Below are 18,675 nucleotides of genomic sequence, written 5' to 3'. Positions count from 1 at the left end.
GACATAATTCTGGTCACTGCTCCACACCCCATCCTCTACCTGGTGTCCTCTTGGGCAGAGGCCTGGGGGACCCTCCTGAACTCTGGGGGTCTGGGGCTGATAGCAGATGGGGGGTCTTGGGGCCCAGACTTACTGGAGTTCGATTTGCCAACATATACCATAACACCCAGTGCTCGTCCCGTCAAGTGTCCCCCTCAGTGCCCGTCACCCATTCACCCCCACCCCCTGCCCTCCTCCCCTTCCACCACCCTTAGTTCATTTCCCAGAGTTAGGAGTCTTCCTGTTCTGTCTCCCTTTCTGATATTTCCTTTAAATATTGACTAATATCACCCTCTATGTATATCCATCATGTTGGAAGACGTTTTTCTTACCTCTTTCAGGTCATTTTATAGGTGGTATAAAAAAATCAATCTGCAGATTTTTTATTGCTTTCCTCTCTGGAGAATATGAAAAAAAATTTCCTTAATCAAGCACATTGGGCTTTTTCTCTAGAAAGCTATTTTTTACCATTTATAATTTTGAGTGTGGCATTAATTTATGTGTCCCATGCAAACATCAAATAATGAGAACTAGTCATCTGGTTGAAGTTAGGGGATAATGATCCCAGCTGCACAGAGTGCTGACATGTGCATCAGCAGAGCAGGGACAGGGCTGATGGACCATGACAGCTTCATGACTTATGAGTGTTTCATTTACTGAAAAATCAGAAGATAAGTTAATGGTTATGGGTCTAGAAGAAACTGTCCCAGCTCATGAGGACAAAACTGTCTGTATCCTTTGAGACTCTGTACAAATGTGGCTACTCTGAGTGACTTTGAGGTCAGAGACGATAAAGGAGTCTCCAATCCCAGGTTGGTTCTGAGGATGGACCTTGGATCAGAGCATCAGGCCAAGCTTAAGCAGAAACCCAGCAGGAGCCTAAGCAGGCAGCTTCTGGGGTGCTCCCTCACTTTGCAGATGGGTAAGTGGGTTTTTGTCTCACTTCCCCCACAGGCCTGGAGCACCGTGTGACCTTTGAGACTGCTGTCATAGGATGAGCAGTAATAATCAGCCTTGTCCTCAGCCTGGAGCCCAGAGATGGTCAGGGTGGCTGTGCTGCCTGACTTGGAGCCAGAGAATCGATCGGGAACCCCTCCTCTGAGGGTCGGCTACGATCATAATAGATGATGGTTCTGGGGCCTGTTCCCGGGAGCTGCTGGAGCCAGCAGATATAGCCAGCTCACACTATATCTACCAATGTTGGAGCTGCTTCCAGTGCAGGAGACAGTGACCCTCTGGCCCAGGGACCCGGACACTGAGGACGGTTGAGTCAGCACAGACTGGGCCCAGGACCCTGCAAGGGGGAGAGACACAGAGAGGGTGATGCTGGGGTCTGGAGACAAGAGAAAGATGCAGGACGGCACACGTCCTCCCAGGGCCCCTTCCACTGTCGCCACATCCAGTCACCTGTGCAGTGAGCGAGGAGGGTGAGGAGGAGAGGGGACCAGCCCATGGTGGAGGTCATTCTTGATCCTGCCTACTGTGGTCCCACAACTGAGCAGAGCCTCCCCTCATCTCTCCCTTCCCCAATTCATCCTCTGAGAGAGGGAGGGGCCCTCCCATGCAAATGAGACCCCAGCTCTCTGACCCCTCCCTGGCCATGGGTCAGGTCCCTCAACCTAAGGATGTGAAGGCTGTGGCAGGGGAGGGGAAGGGCTGTGTAGAAACCTGAGGTAGGGATGTCCCAGCTGTGAGCCCTGAGCCGAGGGCACAGGCATTTCCTGGTGGCAGGTCCCAGGTATAATCATCCTTGACTCTTCAGAAATGGATGCCATCACTCCCTGGTGTCCAATCCCAGATACACTATTATGTGACTTGGTGATCGGAGCCCATCTGAAACAAAGGGTGCCTCCCTCCTGCTCTGTCCACTGCTTTAGGGCCAGGTCAGGAGTCCCCTTATGTAACCTCCCATAACTTGAGGACAAACTTTCTGCTTTTCCTAGACTCCTCATGGGGAAATGTGTTCATAGCCCCTTGGGAATTCTTGAGTCAGGACTGAGGTGGTGTCTCTTTAGAAAGTCCTCTTGGATAGGATCAAGTCCAGAGCAGTGACGGGTCTCTATGGACATTTGGAACCTTCTGTGCAAGATGCTGTGTTCTCTCCTGTTATGTGACTCCTCCCTGAGTTCTAGACGATTCCTTCCTCGGAGGTTTGTACATCAATGAGGAGACAGGGAGAAATCTGTCCACGTTTTGGGTAGAAGCCCATGAATTCATTCCTAGTAGATAATATACTGAGAATCTTTGTCATCTGTCTCTACTTGCAATTGGTTGTCACCATAGATTCCCACACACAGTGGGCAGGGACTCCCTCCTAGGGACTCTTCCCAGCACATGGTCACAAGACTGCAGGAGCCCAGCCTCATGAGGTTGCGAGTGTCGCTGACATCAGAGCACAGGGAGCAAAGATGCTGGAAGTTCTTGTCAGACAGGAGTGACTGCTGAAGTTGCTCTGACAGAGACCAAGGGACAGAGTGATGTGTGAGTCGCCCCTCAGTCAACTGGGCATTTAAAAGGGATGTGGGCTCCTTCACACAAAATGCTTCTCAGGGAGATTGATTTAAACTCAGTGACAAAGTAATTGTGAGGCTGCAGGTGGAATCACTACGCACCTTTCCCAGATCTGTGCTTAGTGCAGAGAGAATATGGACGAAATGTCTGGTTAAGCAATTGGATGCAACAACAACTGTAAAGGAAGGCCTTCTGTTCTTGCTTGAAAAGGAGTCTACAACATTTTTATAAAATCATCTTTCTCATTTTTGGTCATAAGTTTAATATTGTGTGTTTTTTCTACAAGCAGAGAAGTCCAAAGTGATGGCTAAGGAAACTCAAGGAGAGCCTATGCCTACAAAGTTCAGAGCCGTGTCAGCCATGGGGTCACCAAACACACACAGAGCTTCCAGGGCAGAGCAATCTGAGGTCAGACTTGACTCTGGGGTGGACACAGCTGTAGTCCCTCTGCCTGGTATCCAGCATGTTCAGGACAGATTTCTTGCTCATCTAGCCACCCATAACTAAAAGAAGGGATTTCCAATACCAAGGCCAGCTGCACCCCAAAGTTTTTGTCAAAGGTTCCACATGTGTGTGGTGGAGACGTGGAGATAAGGGAGACCATGTGGTCCTGAGTTGGGAAAGAAGGGTTCTCCACAGAGGTCCAGCCTCTTTTGAAGTGTCAGGGGGGTGACTCACAGAGTGTCAGTACCCTCCCTGAGAGTACTGGGAGGGTGTGTTCCACGTCACCATGGACTCTGAGAACCTTGAGAATAGTACTGATGCTGGGCTCCCAAAATCAATATACTGATCAGCCACAGGAGCTGACTGAGCCCAGGGATGGTCAGGGGATGATCTGCTCATAGGGAGAGAGATGCCATTGGGATTCCTGAGAATCAGCCTTGTCCCAGGAGAGCAGGTGTTCAGGGCACCTCCTGGCTGCCCCGCTGACAGGACACGAATCATACAGGATGTTGGTGTTTCCTGGTACTGGGATTCTGCATCCCAGAGATTGTGACCTTGAGGATGGTGGGTGAGCACAGGCTCACATCATCTGAATTCTGGAAGCACACAGAAATCCAGAAACTGCAGAGCCAAGGATATTTTTTTAAATATTTTTTTTCAATTTTTATTTATTTATGATAGTCACAGAGAGAGAGAGAGAGAGGCAGAGACACAGGCCAAGGGAGAAGCAGGCTCCATGCACCGGGAGCCCGATGTGGGATTCGATCCCGGGTCTCCAGGATCACGCCCTGGGCCAAAGGCAGGCGCCAAACCGCTGCGCCACCCAGGGATCCCCCAGAGCCAAGGATATTGTACAGGGAAGAGAGAGAAGCGGCCACTTTGTCCCCTGTTCTACGTGGGATTTCTGATATTTGGTTCTGCATGGAGCTGGTTCTAGAAATAAAAGGCAAATGTCTGAAAGATCATTTCCTGAAGGGGGATTTGGTCCTGGCAGTGAGGACTCACATGAGAGGAGATCTTGCAACAATGCGAAGTCCAGGTCTTATTGGGTGATGTAAATCTATCTGTTTATCTCATCTGTCCCTGATCCAGTGAATGCCATGAGAAGGATTTATTTTTTATAATAAAATTTTTTATTGGTGTTCAATTTGTAAACACACAGAATAAAACCCAGTGCTCATCCCATGAAGTGCCCCCCTCAGTGCCTGTCACCCACTCACCCCCAACCCCCTCCCTCCACCACTTCCACCACCCCTAGATCATTTCCCAGAGTTAGGAGTCTTTATGTTCGGTCTCCCTTTCTGATATTTCCCACACATTTCTTCTCCCTTCCCTTATATTCCCTTTCACTATTATTTATATTCCCCAAATGAATGAGAACATATGTTTGTCCTTCTCCAATTGACTTACTTCACTCAGCATAAAACCCTCCAGTTCCATCCACGTTGAAGCAAGTGATGGGCATTCGTCGTTTCTAATGGCTGAGGAATATTCCATTGAATGCATAAACCACGTCGTCTTTATCCATTCATCTTTCGAGAGACACCAAGGCTCCTTCCACAGTTTGGCTATTGTGGACATTGCTGCTATAAACATCGGGGTGCAGGTGTCCCGGCGTTTCATTGCATCTGTATCTCTGGGGTAAATCCCCAACAGTGCAATTTCTGGGTCTTAGGGCAGGTCTACATTTAACTCTTTGAGGAATCTCCACACAGTTTTCCAGAGTGGCTGCACCAGTTCACATCCCCGCCAACAGTGTAAGAGGGTTCCCTTTTCTCCACATCCTCTCCAACATTTTTGGTTTCCTGCCTTGTTAGTTTTCCCCATTCTCACTGGTGTGAGGTGGTATCTCATTGTGGTTTTGATTTGTATTTCCCTGATGGCAAGTGACGCAGAGCATTTTCTCATGTGCATGTTGGCCATGTCTATGTCTTCCTCTGTGAGATTTCTCTTTATGCCTTTTGCCCATTACATGATTGGATTGTTTGTTTCTTTGGTGTTGAGGTTAATAAGTTCTTTATAGATCTTGGAAACTAGCCCATTATCAGACACTTCATTTGCAAATATCTTCTCCCATTCTGTAGGTTGTCTTTTAATTTTGTTGACTGTTTATTTTGCTGTGCAAAAGCTTCTTATCTTGATGAAGTCCCAAGAGTTCATTTTTGCTTTTGTTTCTTTTGCCTTCGTGGATGTATCTTGCAAGAAACTACTGTGGCCAAGTTCAAAAAGGGTGTTGTGGGGATCCCTGGGTGGCGCAGCGGTTTGGCGCCTGCCTTTGGCCCAGGGCGCGATCCTGAAGACCCGGGATCGAGTCCCACGTCGGGCTCCCGGTGCATGGAGCCTGCTTCTCCCTCTGCCTGTGTCTCTGCCTCTCTCTCTCTCTCTCTATCATAAATAAATAAAAAAATTAAAAAAAATTAAAAAAAAAACAAAAAGGGTGTTGCCTGTGTTCTCCTCTAGGATTTTGATAGACTCTTGTCTCACAGATCTTTCATCCATTTTGAGTTTATCTTTGTGTATGGTGAAAGAGAGTGCTCTAGTTTCATTCTTCTGCATGTGGATGTCCAATTTTCCCAGCACCATTTCTTGAAGAGACTGTCTTTCTTCCAATGGATAGTCTTTCCTCCTTTATCGAATATTAGTTGGCCATAAAGTTCAGGGTCCACTTCTGGATTCTCTATTCTGTTCCATTGATCTATGTGTCTGTTTTTGTGCCAGTACCACACTGTCTTGATGACCACAGCTTTGTAGTACAACCTGAAATCTGGCATTGTGATGCCCCCAGATATGGTTTTCTTTTTTAAAATTCCCCTGTCTATTCGGGGTCTTTTCTGATTCCACACAAATCTTAAAATAATTTGTTCTAACTCTCTGAAGGAAGTCCATGATATTTTGATAGGGATTGCATTAAATGTATAAATTTCCCTGGGTATCATTGACATTTTCACAATATTAATTCTGCCAATCCATGAGCATGGAATATTTTTCCAACTCTTTGTGTCTTCCTCAATTTCTTTCAGAAGTGTTCTGTAGTTATTAGGGTATAGATATTTTACCTCTTTGGTTATGTTTATTCCTAGGTATCTTATGCTTTTGGGTGTAATTGTAAATGGGATTGACTCCTTAATTTCTCTTTCTTCAGTCTCATTGTTAGTGTACAGAAATGCCACTGATTTCTGGACATTGATTTTGTATCCTGTGACGCTTCCAAATTGCTGTATGAGTTCTAGCAGTCTTGGAGTGGAGGTTTTTGGGTTTTCTATGTAGACTATCATGTCATCGGCGAAGTGGGAGAGTTTGACTTCATGAGAAGGATTTAGAGCAAAATACTAGTAATGGAGACTTTGTTATTTGACCCAGTGAATCTCCAGGGGGTATTGCTTTGTTGCCCAGGGTATGCAAAAATTACCTATGCAGTGAGAGAGGAGCGTGAGGAACAGGGTAGAGACCGCCCAACTCTGGATCCTGAGCCCCACATCCAAGCCTGAGCCTACAACCCATTTTCTGTGCTCCTCTGATACTCACGTTTTGGGGGGAGGTTTCTCATGCAAACTTTCTTCTTTCCTAAGGTTTTGCAAGCTCTTTCTTTGACTTAAGCTGGGCTCCAGCTGAGCAAAAGAGAATATAGGAGTCTGGGGTAGGGCTTCACCCAGGAGTGACACAGGAGCACCTGCAAAAGGCCCAAAGACAGACACTCCCAGGGGATGTACAAGGGAGCACCACTGCTCTCTGGTGGTTGCAAGAGACATGTGGATCTTGGGCTGAGCTGGAGCCCAGGGCTCCTGTCCCCCATTTCTCAATGCTCACTGTTTTAGTCTCTTCAGATTGCTTTCTTTTACTGAGAAATATACATGGAAGTCTCGCCCATGTCTTCCTCTGCCCTGAAAATTTATGTCTTTGAATTGTTGAATCACATTTCATGTAGGGACATACTGGAATTTCTTTACCCATTCACCATTTGCAGGACATATTTGTTGATTTCTAGTGTTGACAATCATCAACAAAACAGGAATAAACATTTAGGGACATATTTTGGGTGAACATAAGTAATTCATTTATAGAATTACCTAGGAGCATGATTTTTGTATTGTATCATTAAGATTTTATTTAGCTCTGCGAGAAACTGCCCAGGCATGTTCCAAAGTGGCTAGAGCATTTAGCATTCTCCCCAGCAGTGAAGGAGAGTTCCTGTAGCCCCACATCCTGGGCACCATCTGATGTTGACATGGTATTGAATTTGAGCCATGCTGATGGGAGTCTGGTGCTACCTCACTGTTTCAGTGTGTAATCCCCCAGTGACATATTATGTAATCTTTACACAGGTGCAATAGTACTCGGTGTACATTTGTGGTAAGAGGTCTGTTCACATCTGTTCATATCTGATCACATCTGTTCACCCACATCACCCAAATTCACTGATGCACGCTGAGCATCTTCTCATTAACGGTGCAACTTCCCCCAAATCTCATATCGCATAAAAGGGTTCATGGCCAAAGGCCTCAAATTCCCTCTTTGACGGAACCCTTCTCTTCAACTGCACAACTGAAGTCTCAGGTGCTGAGAAAAGGATCCCATCCAGCTCTGAGAATGGAATTTCCCAGGGCCTGTGTCCTCACACAACATCCCAAATCCTAGTGCTCAGGCCTAAGACACAGAGAACCTTGGCCACTCCTAAGCACTGGAGCCTGGGAGGGAAAGGAGGGCCCTGCTCTGAGCCCAGGAGGTGCTGAATCCATGCTGGGGAGGAGGGCCCCCTGCTGAGATGGTCCAGGATCTGAGGGGGATAAAGTCAAAGAAAGGTTCTTTGCCCTCATTTCAGGAGAAAAACACTTAGCAGCACAGACTCTGGTTTAATGACATTTGGAAAGCCACGGAACATGAGTCCTTACAACCTTTTTTTGTTTTTATTTTGTTTTGCTATTTCTTAGGACATAGAAACACTGAAGAGATAATTGAGAATAGACTCATGATGAATCCGGTGTCAATTGTTAGTACACGTTATATATACAACTTATTTGACACATTTTAAATTGTCATGGAAGAAGAATCTGAACAACGATTTTATTTTATTTTGAAAATTGAGTCTGGGTATAATAAATGAGGAGCATAAGCTTTATATGTATACTCAAAGTTGTTCATTCCTCCCTGCTTGTCTGTAGTATTCTCATTATTTCTTCCTTAAATGTTTGAAGGAATTATCTAGAGAAGCCTTTGTACCTGGAGTTATCTTTGTGGTGAGGATGTCAACAGCAGATATGAACACATAACTTGGGATCCCTGGGTGGCGCAGCGGTTTGGCGCCTGCCTTTGGCCCAGGGCGCGATACTGGAGACCCGGGATCGAATCCCACGTCGGGCTCCCGGTGCATGGGGCCTGATTCTCCCTCTGCCTGTGAACTCTGACCTCAGAGAGTGCACACAATTAGGAGGAGAGGCAGGCTGAGACCAAGGGAGAAGCAGGCTCAAAGCTGAGCAGGGAGCCCGACGTGGGGCTCAATCGCAGAACACCAAGATCATGATCTGAGCTACAGACAGATGCTTGGGGATCCCTGGGTGGCTCAGTAGTTTAGCGCCTGCCTTTGGCCCACGACATGATCCTGGGGTCCTGGGATCGAGTTCCACTTCAGGCTCCCTGCATGGAGACTTCTTCTGCCTCTGCCTGCGTCTCTGCATCTCTCTCTCTCTCTATCATGAATAAATAAATAAAACCTTTTTAAAAAAATGAAGACAGATGCTTAACCAACTGAGCCACCCATGTGCCTCTAATATCATTGTTTTTTTTAAATTTTTATTTATTTATGATAGCCACACAGAGAGAGAGAGAGGCAGAGACACAGGCAGAGGGAGAAGCAGGCTCCATGCACCGGGAGCCCGATGTGGGATTCGATCCCAGGTCTCCAGGATCGCGCCCTGGGCCAAAGGCAGGCGCTAAACCGCTGTGCCACCCAGGGATCTCTCTAATATCATTGTTGATGTAAAAAGAACTAAAATATTAATTTTATTACAAATGAGATTTTACTAATATTTAATATATATAATGTATTTTGTTTGTTTGTTTTTTTATATAATGTATTTTGAAGCAAAATAAATAGAAACCATTCAAGTATAATGGAAAGTGTTGCAAAAATTATTTAGAAGGAGCCATGAAACAGGTAATAATTACACTATCATAGGTCTCTTGATATTTCCCTAAGAGCCCACGGCCATCAGGAACCATGATGCTCAAATCGTACAGTCTCCAGGCCTAATTACACATTCACATCTACTGGTCACGTATGGTCCTTCACTTCTTCATGTCACAGCATGCACCGCTCCAATGCAGACTGTTGTGACCACAAACGAATTGCAATTTTGCATCTGTTTTTCAGTGTGGTTGTATCATTAGTGGGATGTGGGAATGATTATGTTAGAAGATGTTACTCTCTGCATTTAAGGGGATATTTTCAGAACTAATTTCATATTAATACAATAATGGATGCTTCGTAACACTAACTTCCATAAAAATCTCTTGGAATGCTTGTTAAATATACATCTATGAACACTGACAGTGGTTTCAAATTTAGAGGTATAACATGGAGGATTACAGCTTTATCAAGCTCCACATGATGAAAATATTAATTTGGTCCTCATCATCTAATTAGTGAATAAAATGAGATCTACCAAGGCTCTATGTTTAATAGACCATATTGAAACTGTAGTTTGGGTCTCAGTACTGGTTTACATAAATGGAAGGGAAGCCCCACTCCTTAACATTTTAGGCAGAGAGGGAGGAAGAAAGCACAGTCTTGGAAGGTCACATTGGAGAGATGGACACACCCTGGGAGAGATAAATAGGGTTATTGCCATGAACCACTAAACAGGAGAATGGGACCAGGGAACTCACTTCCCATGGTGGTGTTGACTCTTTCACATCTCACTTTCTCTCCTGCCTTTAAAGCTGAGCCTTTCTGAGCCAATGAGGAGGTTTTGGCTGCACTTCCCCATAGATTTAAATCACTGTGTCAGTGTAACTACCCATATACAAGGAACAGTAATAGTCAGCCTCGTCCTCAGGCTGGGCTCCTGTGATGGTGAGGGCGGCTTTGTTCCCAGAGATGGATCCAGAGAAGCGATTAGGGACCCCAGAGGGGCGGCTGCTTGTTCTGTAGATAATCGTGCGAGGAGCCCGGCCTTGGGTCTGCTGGTACCAGCCAGGGTAATTACTTGTAGAGACTGACCCAGAGCTGAGGCCACATGTGAGTGTGACTGTCCCTCCTGGAGACACTGAGAGTGATGGCTCCTGGGTTACCACAGTCTGAGAATCTGCTCCTAAAATCAAAAGGAGAGAAAGGTGATGATATGGGAGACAAGGGTCACATGAGTCCCTGTTTTATGTGCTCCCCACAGATGCAAAGTCTTTTCCCTGACCTGACCCATAGGCAAGGAGCACAAGAAGAAGCACCGTCCAAGCCATGGTGAGGACCCTCACAGATTGCAGCTTCCTCAGGCTCCTGGGATGGAATGGGGTGTCCCTGGACCTTTTCATGTCTCCTGTCCTATGAGGTTAAGAAAGCACTTCATGCAAATCAGCTTCCTCTCTCTCTCTGCCCTAGAGTCACCAGCACTTCCTCTGGAAGACTTTGAAATGAGCAGACTCTGGTACCTCACACGCGTAAGTGACTGCAAGGTGACCTGAGACACTGGGTGTCAGGAGGACATCTTTCAGCAAATGACCACCATACTGTCTCTAGTGACCTCTGTCCCAAGCTTCTTCTCTGGAAAGCCAGAGAGCTGAATTAGGAGATGGACGTGTTCTCACCCCCTGGCCTCATATCTACTTCACCTCAAATCTAACCCTTCCCTGGAACATTTTCTTCCCTCCCCAGTGACATTCCCTCTTCTGTCTTGGAGGGTCTTAGCAGTGCCTCTTCCACCTGTGAGGACACTGGGAATCTCAGAGCCCCTGTGATAGAGGTAGGGGCAGTGGTCTCCTCTCAGGTAACCATGGACCTTGTTGCATTAGTCCCCAGGGAGCTGAACAGGGATGTCTCTTTATCAGAAATGAGCATGACATTGTGTGAACAGGTGATGCTCATGGAGCATGTTGAACTACATTCCCTTTGTGTTCTGCAGATGATTGTATTGTATGATTGTCCTGTCCACCTATCATTCCATTAAATTTATATGTGGACAGGTTACTCCATGATGTAGTAGAGGACGAATTACGAGGCCTGTGTGACTCAGAGAGCGCTTGTGGCTCCAAGGCCGTAGATGCAGGAAAGTCACCCATAGGGAGGACCCTGCTTGCTCTAGGGTGCAGGGGCTAATGATAGATGTTCCTGGTCTTCCTGACTCCCAGGAGCAGCCCACTCGTGCCCCCTGCTGGCCTCAAACACCATGTCCCCCAGCCTGTGTCAACCTTCCCAGTCCCCCTGAAAGGGCCTCTGACCTTTGCAGTTGGACCTCTGATGTCACCACCCAGGACAGTAGAATTAGCAGGTCAGCTCCGTGGGATTGAGCCATTCATTTTTCCGGGGATCAATGCCGTCATTTAGACAGCTAACTGGAATATTTATGTCTCAGTATGTTTCATGATTTCCTGACACTGGAGTTTGCACAGGCCTTGTCCGTGGCATCATTATTGGGATTTAATGCACTTGAAAGGAGCTCAAGATTTAAAGTCTCTAGAGAAGCCCATTGGTTCAACCTGGGTAATATTTCTACTTGGGGTACCCTTATAAGCTGACTTACTTGGTTTTTGTTGTTGTTGGCAGGATATCCTGTTAGGTTCACCAGCACTCATGTGCATGTCTTGGCTTTTATCTCGGTCCTTGCAATGAGAGTATCATGCATTCAGGGATGACATGTCCTTGGTCCTTGGTTACTTCTGTGGCTTCTCATTTATTCTTGGGTATGACCCTTACAACAATTATTTTGTAAGGACTTGTTGATACGTTTAAGATGTTTTTGGTCTACTTGTGTAATTTTGCTCAGTACAAAGGTTGATACTAAATAACCTTGCTCTAAATGGTCTATAAAATTGATATGCAGAGCCTGGTTGGCTCAGTAGGTTAAGTGTCTGCCTTCAGCTCAGATCATGATCCCAGAAATCCAGGATAGAACCCTGCTTTGGGCTCCTTGCTCAGTAGGGAGTCTGCTTCTCCCTCTCCCTCTGATCCTATCCCTGCTCCTCCTCTCTCACTCACTCATTATCCCAAATAAATTAATAAAAACTTTTTCATGAATTAATATGATACCAATGCACCCTCAGTTTTGCTGCCACTTACTTCCTGAAGGGATAACTGATAAACTGTCTTAGATTTGCTCTAGTATTTTATATACACACAATCCCAACCATACAAACACATACACAACACATATATATTACGTAACATAATCTTGTTTTTTTTTTCTGTAGTTCCATTGCTCCTCATAAAACATAATCACCGAATTTTTTAAAATATTTTTTAAAGATTTCATTTATTTATTCATGAGAAAGAAACAGAGAGAGAGTCAGACACACAGGCAGCGGGAGAAGCAGGCTCCAGCAGGGGGCCTGATGTGGGACTGGATCCCAGAACTCCAGGATCAAGTCCTGGGCTGAAGGTAGGTGCTAACCTGCTGTACCCCCTAGGGATCCCCTAATCACTGATTTTTGACAAGCAGTCGGATTCTTGACCAGCATTAGAATGCTCTCATTTTGATTCATAGTTCACCATTTATTCATAGGTAAATTTACCGTAATTTCACGACTTTTCCACAGAGAAATATTCAAGTTAGTTTCATTTGTTATTTTTACGTGTCTTAACTAGATGTACCTGTATATTTACCTTGGAGTGTATTAGCTAGTTAATTTTCATTAGAATTGATTTCAAAAATTTGTAACACTGATGCAGGTCATATATATATTTAATATTAAAAAAGTATTTAAAATTTATGTTCCAAAATTGATTTACTAATTCATACTCTCATCATCACAGTATAAGATTTCCCTTTTCATCAGACAATTTCAGTGGATAGTCAAACTTAATATCTTCCAATTTTATAATTGGGAAATAACTTCATTGTTTAGTTGTAATCCACTTATTAGTGACATTTCCTAGATCTATAAATTGATTTTTAGATTATATTATATTTCTAGGGCTGCCATAATAAAGCAACACAAAATCAGTGACTTAAAACAATAAAAAGGCATTTCTGCCATTCATACACACCTCCACAGTCTGTAGAGAGGGACCATGATATGATTGGAACCTATAGAGGAGTCCTTCTTGCCTCTCCATAACTGTAAGGAATTTGAGGACAATTTTTGGGATTCCCTGTCTGCAGCTGCAGAACCACAATCTCTGTCTCCACCTTCCCACGGATCCCTCCTTGTCTCCATCTGACTGTCATGTTACAAGCACAGGAATCCATTGAATTAGGAGGTCACCCCACTCCCTTCATCACCACATCTGTACTAATTACATCTGCAGCACCCTTTTCCATATAAGGTCACATTCTTAAGTCCTGAGGTCTACAATTACAACATATATTCTTTAGTAGGATAGAATTTAAATGAGGATATTAAGAAAGATGAATCCTTTCCAAAAAGGCTTATAATAATCACTATGGTTTATTTATTTATTTATTTATTTATTTATTTATTTATTTATAAGTTTATATTTATTCATTCAAAGGAGACACACAGAGAGAGGCAGGGGCACAGGCTCTGGGAAAAACAGGCTCCATGCAGAGAGCCTGACATGGGACTCCATCCAGGGAATCCAGGATCAAGCTCAGGGCCGAACTCAGGAGTTCAACTGCTAAGCCAAGCATGCTTCCCCCCCTTTTTTTTCTTTAAGATTATTATTACTATTTTTAAATATGCAATGCAGTTGCATTGCACTGAAATACAACCCAATAAAGTGAACATTAAGAAAATACAAAATGAGGGTTTTTCCATTATTAATTTTTTATATGTAAAGGAAGGCTTTTAATGTTCCTTTTTTTTCTAGAGGAAATGTATTTAGCCTCAATCTATAGTCCTGATCCTACAGACATTTTGTAATACAAAATACCTGAATTTGTCTTTTTGTGAACTAATGCTTACTGAGTCACTCATATGTTTATTCAATGTTAGGACTCACACAGGGATGGAAATCAATCCAGACGCTTCCCAATGCCCATCTCGCCATGGCCAGTCTGCATTTATAGTGCTCTGGGATCAGGCGTTTGGCCATGAGATGTCAGTAATCACATGATATTTGTATCCACACTGGATGAAACAAAGTGTATGTGTCCCTTCCTCATCTGGGTCTCTCACTGGACCCAGCACCCCTGTAGTGTAGCCCCAGGAATACTCAGTTTCGGCCTCAGGCTGGGCACTAGGAGATGGTCACGTCAGGTTTGCTCCCAAGAAGGGAGTCTGAGAAATCAGTATTTGTTGTTTTTATTATAAATATATGGCCTAGACTTGGCCAATCTTTTCCTGGATCCAGTATGGATAGTGTCCTGTGCTGGAGGCATTGTTGAAAGTGACTGTTCCTCCTGGGGACATGGTCATGAAGGCTCCTGAGTCACCATGACCTGAGAATTGGTCCCTGAAATGAAAATAGACCCTTTTTAGGAATGGAGAAGAAAGGCAGATGGATCCCTCCTAAGGATCCCTCTCAAGTCTCCATGAATTGGGGAAGTGGCTGACGAGGGGGAGGAGAAGGAAAGGAGTCAAGATCATGGTATGGAATTTCCACAGATTTCCTGGCCTTAAAACTGGCCCTGGTCTCTGGGATGTCTCTTTTCTGTTTAAGTTTTTCTTTATATTCCAAATATCTAACACAATGTGTAATAGGAGTACAACTTAGTAATTCAAGACTTAAATAAATGAGCCCGTGCTCATCACAAGTGCACCCGTGAAGCCCCACCACCTTTGTAACCCATCCCTCCACCCACCTTCCATTTGGTAAGCATTAGTCAGTTCTCTAGATTTAAAGGTTTGTTTCTTGTTTTCCTCACTTTTTCCCCTATGATATTTTGTTTCATTTCTTAAATTCTGCATGAGAGAAATTATATATTTGTATTTCTCTATTGACTTATTTCACTTAGCATTATACTCTTTAGCTCCAACGCGTCTTTGTAAATGATAATATTTCATTCAAATGATAATATTTCATTCTTTTTTATGGCTGAGTAATAGTCCATTATGTATATATATGATGGACTATATATATATATATATATTCCATTATCATCTCTCTTTGTCTCTCTCTCTGTGTGTATATATATATATATATATATATTCCTTTTCATTTATCAGTTGGGCTCATGCTATAATTTAGGTATTGTTGGAAATGCTACTATGAACCTCAGGATGCATGTATCCCTTTAAATTAGCATTTTTGTCTTCTTTAAGTAAATACCTAGAAGGCTAATTGCTGAATCAGATTATTTCTATTTTTAACGTTTTGAGTGGCCTCAAAACTGTTTTCCAAAGGAGCTACACAAGTTTCCACACCCATCAACAGTGCAAGAGGGTTCCCCTTTCTCTGCATCTTTGCCCACACCTCCTGTTTCCTGTTGTTTCTGTTAGCTGTTATGACTGGTGTGAGGTCATATCTCAGTTTCCTTTTGATTTGTATTTGGGATGATTCCTTTATCTCCTTCTCAGCTCCAGGGATGAAGGGCATGCTTGCCCTTGGGCAAATTGGAGCCCACAGTGCCGTCTGATTCTGGATCCTCAGCCCAGCTAGTAGCTTCCATCCAGGGAGGATTTCTGGGGTGGGTGAGAGCTATGGGTTTGTCCCCTGGGAGGAAACAGCTGCTGTCATCTCACCCTCTGGCAGTGAGCACCAGAACCATTTCAGTGGGTTTCAGGCCTGGCCAGCTCTGAGCAGGTGCACAGCGCCCCCTGTTAATAGCCTCAGGAGATCAGTCAAGATGGTGGGAACTGTGCAGAGGGAATGGAGCCCATTTTTTATTTCAACAAATAAGCCAGAAAACAAACAAATAAGAAGTGTTACCTACTCTTGAGAGTTTCCTTTTTTTCGATGACTTCTGTTATCTTTTTCAGTTCTAAAACTTCCATTTGGTTTGTATTGATGATTTCTCTTTAATTTCTGCATTTGTATTTTTTCCATTGGTTTGAAGAGTGTTTGTAATTTTACACTACAAGGATTTTATGAGAGTTGCCTAAAGCTACCTGTCCAATAATTACAGCATCTGAGTGATCTCAGTGTTGGGGTCAGTCGATTCTGCTTTCTCATTCAGAATTTTATTTTCCTGGTTCTTGACATGTCATAATTTTTTATTGGATCCTGGATATTATGGCAATTATATAATGAGATACTTGGTCCTCAGTTATTTTTCTTCAAACAAATGATCCTCCTGCTGAGGTGCAGCAGCAGGGCAAGGGTGTTCGCGTCAGCTTCCAGGTGGCTCAAGTGAAAATGCTTACCATTCTGCTACTTACTATCTGCTGGAGAAGGTGGGGCAGTGATTGCCACCTCCCAAATCCCATCAGGTGGGGATGTGGGACAAGCTCTTTGCTAAGCCCTGTCAACACCTGGTGGGATGCACAGGACTGAATGGAGCTGCTTTCCTTCAGAGAATGGATCTTCTGCTCCCCACTGCATTCCTTGTCCTCACTGACACCAGGGAGCGGAGGGTCAAATGCAGTGCCACCTCCCTTGCCTCCTGCATCATAATTCAGTATTTTCATGCAAGGGAGAGCCCAGTCTCAGTTCCCCAGAGTTCAGACAGTCACCAGCATTGGGTATATGACAACAAACCAGCTTTGCCTTGTACCACTGCATTCATTCTCTCTGCTGAGCAATGGGGTTCAGATGAGCTACCCAGGACAGCCAAAATCATAGGTGGGAAAAACTGGAGTGCAAACTAGTCCACTAGGCCTGCCTTCCCCAGAATTGTTGGTGTTCCCATGTGATGGAGGCTCAGCTATCTCCTGAGTAGCTGACACCATGGCGGGTGGGTATTGCGACACTGCCTGCTTCTGCCAGGAGGATATGGACACCATGTCTCTGTTGAGCAATAATGTGAACCCTACATGTGGGCACAGTTTGCGGATTCATTAGTGTGTGCAAGTGGTGGGCAGATTTGTCCAAATATTTCCTCCACTCAGGCCAACTTATCTCCATATCCTCTGCATAGGAGTTGGTACTTTTGGAGTTTTAGTGTTTTCTGGTTTGATTTTCTGGATCTCAGCCTTTGAATGTTTCTTGCTTGGAGGAATCTTCAGGATCTTGTCTCTCATGTAGGGGACCTAATACAAGAAAAGGAACCAGGGTACCTACTGTTGTTTTTTCCTCAATTTGTTTGAAGTCTTCATTCTTCCTTTTTCTACCTAAAAAGACTTCCATACTTGTTTGTTGTCATGTGTCAGGACATTTCAGTTGTAAGAGAGAGGACCTGCATGAGTGGGATCACTTCCTACTGTCCAGAACTAGGATCCTCATGTTGCCTGATCTGAATGCTTTCTTCCGGGGCTAGGATGGTTGGTATCCTGCTGAGCTGCTATGCAGATGATTTATTTTGACTCTCAAGCTGTGTAAATAAAAGACAAAGAACATGATTATTCTTTTTATATTACTCTTTACAGGGTAATAAGTAGTCAATACATTGCATAACCAAGAATTCAATGTGAGAAGTTTTAAAGGCTGACTGGAAACCAGTATAGCACAAATGTCTGGCTTTCTGTTCTTAAGTGTAGAAGAGTGAGGGAAGAAATTTTTATTACTTTGCCTTATGCATTTTGTATAGAAATTTTGTTCTGTAATAATTTTATATTTACAGGAAAATTGCAAATATAGGATAGAGATCTCTTCGGTTCACCCAGCTTTTCCGAATGGTAACCTTTTGTGTTGTTATGAATCATTTATAAAAACAAGTACTTACCAGGTTTCTGATCATCTTGCAAAATTGCAGACTTTATCTAGATTTCAAAGTTTTTGTATTTATTTATTTACTTACATACTTATTTTAACACTGTTTTGCCTGCAATCAATCCAACTAACAACATTGCATCTATTCATCAGGACATACTAAAATCCTGCAATATCTGAGTTTTCAGTCTTTCACTGTTCTTGATTTTGGTTATTTGGAGACAGCTGGTGTGGTATTTTGTAAAATGTCCCATAATATGGGTTTATCTGATGTTTTCTTTTCTTTTTCAAGGTTTTATTTATTTATTCATGAGAGACACAAAGAGAGAGAGAGAGACACAGAGACTCAAGCAGAGGGTGAAGCAGGCTCCATGCAGGGACCCCGATGTGGGACTCGATCCCAGAACTCGATCTTGGGACTCCAGATCAGGCTCTGGGCTGAAAGCAGGCTCTAAACCGCTGAGCCACTGGGGCTGCCACTATCTAATGTTTTCTCATGATTACACTAAAGTTATGAATTTGGGGGAAGAATAGCACAGAAGTGAATTGATATTCTTAGTGCATCATTGGGAAGATGTGTCATATTAACATGACATATCATTGTGCATACGGGTGGGGGAAGGTGCCCCTTGGTGCTATTTTAAATGATTCTTTTTCTGTACATAATCTATCTGATGCCAGGCTATTGGATTTTGGCCATTCTGATATGTGTGCAATGGTAGTTCATTCATGTTTGCATTTGCTTATCCCTAAAGATATGTTTATTGGAACAGAATATCACAGGTTTATATCCCATCTGCCTATCTCCTTCTGTGAAATATCTGGTA

General features: G+C 43.9%; 2 pseudogenes across 2 annotated transcripts in view; both read right to left on the bottom strand.

Moving 5' to 3' along the window:
• The window catches only part of LOC144299600 (immunoglobulin lambda variable 8-61 pseudogene), a 139,575-nt pseudogene extending 128,951 nt beyond the window's left edge, over window positions 1-10,624 (bottom strand). The window contains exon 1 of the transcript XR_013366283.1: window positions 10,401-10,624. The product of XR_013366283.1 is annotated as an immunoglobulin lambda variable 8-61 pseudogene (transcript). The remainder of the gene's footprint in view (window positions 1-10,400) is intronic.
• The window catches only part of LOC144299429 (immunoglobulin lambda variable 1-47 pseudogene), a 365,984-nt pseudogene that overhangs the window by 189,061 nt on the left and 158,248 nt on the right, over window positions 1-18,675 (bottom strand). The window lies entirely within an intron of this gene.

Source organism: Canis aureus, chromosome 27, assembly GCF_053574225.1.
Source record: "Canis aureus isolate CA01 chromosome 27, VMU_Caureus_v.1.0, whole genome shotgun sequence".
Lineage (NCBI taxonomy): Eukaryota > Metazoa > Chordata > Mammalia > Carnivora > Canidae > Canis > Canis aureus.
This window is presented reverse-complemented; position numbering and strand designations above follow the sequence as displayed.